This window comes from Rutidosis leptorrhynchoides, chromosome 1 (genome assembly GCF_046630445.1).
Source record: "Rutidosis leptorrhynchoides isolate AG116_Rl617_1_P2 chromosome 1, CSIRO_AGI_Rlap_v1, whole genome shotgun sequence".
NCBI lineage: Eukaryota > Viridiplantae > Streptophyta > Magnoliopsida > Asterales > Asteraceae > Rutidosis > Rutidosis leptorrhynchoides.
The window spans coordinates 463,162,689-463,168,049 of NC_092333.1; positions in this window are offsets into that span (position 1 = coordinate 463,162,689).

Here is a 5,361-nt window from a genome sequence, read left to right on the forward strand (position 1 = left end):
TGCGTTCAATAATCTTGAACGGACCTACATATCTTGGGTTCAGCTTACCCCTTTTGCCGAAACGTATTACACCTTTCCAAGGTGACACCTTTAGCATAACCATGTCACCGATCTGAAACTCTAATGGTTTCCTTCGAACATCGGCGTAACTCTTTTGGCAACTACGGGCTGTTTTCAATCTCTCCTTAATTTGTACTATCTTTTCAGTCGTTTCGTGTATGATCTCAGGACCAGTTAAATGTCGATCTCCTACTTCATTCCAACAGATAGGAGATCTACACTTCCTTCCATACAATGCTTCGAATGGTGCAGCTTTAATGCTCGCATGATAACTATTATTATACGAGAATTCTGCTAACGGTAAATACTTATCCCATCCGTTTCCAAAATCGATCACACATGCCCTGAGCATGTCTTCAAGAGTCTGAATCGTTCTTTCACTCTGCCCGTCGGTTTGCGGATGATATGCGGTACTCATATCCAAACGAGTTCCTAGGGCCTCCTGTAGTGATTGCCAGAACTTTGAGGTAAATCTACTATCACGATCGGATATAATGGAAATAGGTATTCCATGCCTTGAAACAATTTCCTTTATATACAATCGTAATAGTTTCTCCATTCTATCCGTTTCCTTTATAGGCAAGAAATGTGCAGACTTGGTGAGACGATCAACAATCACCCAAATGGTGTCGTAACCCCAGGCAGTCTTTGGTAACTTCGTGATGAAATCCATGGTAATACCATCCCATTTCCATTCTGGGATTTCTGGTTGTTGAAGTAACCCTGACGGCTTTTGGTGTTCTGCTTTGACCTTGGAACAAGTTAAACACTCCCCAACATATGTTGCAACGTCTGTTTTTAAGTTAGGCCACCAATAATGCATCTTAAGATCTTGATACATCTTTCCAACTCCAGGATGTATCGAGTATCTTGTTTTATGTGCCTCGTTCAATATCAACTTCCTTAATCCACCCAACTTTGGTACCCAAATACGATTTGCAAAATATCGAATTCCGTCTTCCCGCATAACGAGTTGCTTCTCATACTTCTTCATTATTTCCTTTCTTATGTTTTCTTTATTAAGTGCTTCTTGTTGAACCTCTTTGATTTGCGAGTTGAGATTCATGCGAATTTTTATATTCATCGCTCGTACTCGAATTGGTTCTCGTTCCTTTCTGCTTAAAGCATCGGCCACTACGTTCGCTTTCCCGGGATGATAACGAATCTCACAATCATAGTCATTTATTAACTCGACCCACCTACGTTGCCTCATGTTCAGCTGTTTCTGGTCAAAAATATGTTGAAGGCTTTTATGATCAGTAAACACAGTGAATTTAACCCCATACAAGTAGTGTCTCCACATCTTCAATGCAAACACGACTGCTCCCAATTCTAGATCATGCGTCGTATAATTCCGCTCGTGAATCTTCAATTGTCGGGATGCGTATGCAATAACTTTCTTCCGTTGCATAAGAACGCAACCAAAACCTTGTCGCGAAGTGTCACAATATATTTCAAAATCATCGTTCCCTTCTGGTAACGATAATATAGGCGCGGTAGTTAACTTCTTCTTCAGTATTTGAAATGCGTTCTCCTGCTCCGAGGTCCATTCATATTTCTTCCCTTTTTGCGTTAACATTGTCAACGGCTTAGCTATTCGGGAAAAATCTTGAATAAACCTTCTATAATAACCGGCTAAACCCAAAAATTGGCGTATCTGCGTTGGTGTCTTAGGAGTCTCCCATTTTTCAATGGCTTCAGTTTTTGCTGGATCAACCTGAATTCCTTTGCTACTAACAACGTGGCCAAGAAATTGCACTTCTTTCAACCAGAAAGCACATTTAGAAAATTTAGCATATAGTTGTTCTTTTCTCAACAACTCTAATATCAACCTTAAATGCTCTTCATGCTCTTGCTCACTCTTGGAATAGATAAGAATATCATCAATGAAAACGATAACAAACTTATCTAAATACGGACTACAAACTCGATTCATGAGGTCCATGAATACAGCTGGCGCATTCGTCAATCCAAACGGCATGACTAAAAATTCGTAATGACCATAACGTGTCCGAAAAGCAGTTTTCGGAATGTCCTCTTCTTTGACGCGTAGTTGATGATAACCCGATCTTAGGTCGATTTTCGAATAAACACATGATCCTTGCAATTGATCAAATAAGTCATTAATTCTCGGTAGTGGATACCGATTCTTGATAGTTAACTTATTTAATTCACGATAGTCTATACACATCCTAAAAGATCCATCTTTCTTCTTAACAAATAAAATTGGAGCTCCCCACGGTGAAGTACTTGGTCGTATGAATCCACGGTCCAGTAACTCTTTTAACTGACTTTGAAGTTCTTTTAATTCGGACGGTGCAAGTCTATATGGCGCACGAGCCACTGGTGCAGCTCCTGGTACTAAATCTATTTGAAATTCTACCGATCTAAATGGAGGTAATCCCGGTAATTCTTCCGGAAAAACTTCAGGAAAATCTCTTGCCACAGGCACATCGTTGATGCACTTTTCTTTCTTTTCGACTTTATTAACATGTGCTAGAATAGCATAACATCCCTTTTCTAAACACTTCTTGGCTTTCAAACAATTAATGAGTTTTAGCTTTGAATCACCCTTCTCTCCATAAATCATCACCGGCATTTTATCCTTACAAGGAATGCGAATTGCCTTCTTGGCACACACAACTTCAACTCCTACTTTGGACATCCAGTCCATGCCGACTATTACATCAAAACTTCCTAATTCTAAGGGTATCAAGTCAATTTTAAACGTTTCTCCGGCTAAATTTATTTCATAATCACGACAAATTTTATCGGCTTTAATTAGTTTACCATTAGCTAACTCAATCATGTACTTAGCATCTAGAGGTAATGAGGAACAATTCAATTTAGTGTAAAAATTTCTACACACATAACTTCTATCGGCGCCAGTATCAAATATAATAGATGCTGATAAGTTATTAATGGTAAACGTACCCGTAACAAGCTCCGGGTCTTCACGTGCCTCTCTAGCATTAATAACAAATGCTTTCCCACGTGCAGGTCCAACATTCTTCTCTGGATTCGGGCACTGGCTCTTATAGTGACCTTGTTTTCCACACCCAAAACAAGTAACGGTAGCCAAAGCAGTTCTATTTGCATTGGTGGCAGGAGTCTTGGCACCATTTGTATTTGTAACGAGAGCCCTACAATCTTCAGCAAGATGACCCTGTCGATTACATTTGGTGCATACCACACTACAGTAACCAAAGTGATGTTTGTGACAACGGTTGCATAAAGGACTTTGTCCTTTGTAACCAAAACCTGAACCACTACCCGCACCTTTCGTGATTTCTTGCTTCTTAAAAGGTTGTTGTTGATTACCTCGATCATAACTTCCATTCCACTTTCTTTTGTTACCCAATACCTTCACCTCAGTATTGAATGCTTTCTTATCCAAAATGACCTGATCCATTAGCTCGTTTGCCATGGTTATAGCTTCATGAATTGTCTTAGGTTTTGATGCTGTAACGTTTGCCTTAACCTTTGTGGGCAACCCATCTTTGTACTTTTCAATCTTCCGTGCTTCGGTTAGAACCAATTCAGGACATAGCAAAACTAATTCCATGAATCGCTGATTGTAGTTGGTGATTTCAGTACCAACAACCTTCAAACTTCGTAACTCATCTTCTAACTTCCTAACCTCGTTCCTTGGACAATACTCGTTGATTAACATCGTTTTGAATTCTTCCCATGGAGTATCATAAGCTACATCTCCTCCTACAGCCTTCACGTAATTTTTCCACCACGTGAGTGCACTATCTTGTAAAGTGCACGATGCATACTTGGTCATGTCTTTTTCATCACAACCACTGATTTTGAACACAGTCTCCATCTTTTCTATCCATCGGGTTAAACCGATCGGTCCTTCCGTTCCACTGAATGATGAGGGCTTGCAAGCTTGAAAAGTCTTGTAAGTGCATCCTACACGAGGATTTGGATTAACTGCAGCAGCTCTTGCAGCTTCAACCCATAACATTCTGTCGTTCACTCGCTGGTTGATGAAGTCCTCGACTTCTTGTTCTGTCATTCGATTCAATCGCGCCATTTCCTAATGAAAGAAAATAATTATTCACATGGAATATTATAGATGTAGTGTGTATTTATAGTACATTATAGCTTGTTAATATGAACCAGGTATTATTATAAAAGCCTTTTCTTCTTATTAGCATTTTATAATTATATCTAGGGTAGTACCTACCCGTTAATGTTCATACTTAATAGCTTAGTACAGAACCAATTACTACAATCTAAATAATACTTAACCATGGAAAATTATTGCATTTCATACTTCACTATATTACATGTGCTTATCTTACATCGAACATTAAGCAAACCACACTAATAATATTATACAAAACATTATATGGTCCCATGGTTTAATACGGCAGCTCATCGTTTGGTCTATTTTCTAGGACGTTTAGTTCCAATGAATGGCCTAACGCTTATCCTAGCTGTCTGCCTATATTTTGGCGGTGGGGCTGAAGAACTGGATGCCGGAATAGCACTAATAGGAATAGCGGGTATAGGGGTGGTAGTGTCTAGTGGAATTGGTGCCACAACATCCTCACTAAACTCGGGATTTGAATTTTCTAATTCATTAGCTTTTCGTTTCTTTCCTTGATCGAACTTTTCTTTCGTAAATTCTAGTATTTCTTCCTCGGGTTCACTTTCCTCCTCAGGTTCACTTTCCTCCTCGGGTTCACTTTCCGGTTTCTCTATAGTTGGTTCATCCGGAATTTGTGAGTCTTCCCCAAAGATGTCATTTTCGTCATCGGATAGGTTAATGACTGGAACACCATATGAAGATTCTGATTCGGAGTCGCTGAATGTGATAATAAGTTTCGAGCCCGACATCTATCACATAACAACTAACCCATTAGTACTATATAATATTTACATATAGATTTTAACCAACAGTGATAAGCAATGGTTTTTAAAATCAGACCCGATCAAAGTCCAGACTTACTAATGTATCCTAACGACTTCTCGGTTAGACACACTAATGCAAACCTGGTTCGCTAAGACCACCGCTCTGATACCACATGTCATAACCCGTCCTTAACCATAAGAACGTGTTAGATAACGTATGATTTCATTGCGAGGTATTGACCTCTATATGCGACATTTTTAAAAGAAAAACTGCATATATTATACATTACAAACCAATCTCTTATTTTTGATACAAGCTTTTAGACAATAAAAAGATGATTATCGTTTAGCGATAATCTTCGACTTACAAACTTTACAAATAATGATAACAACACGATTTCGAGCATATTTTACAACACAAGTCCTTGGATA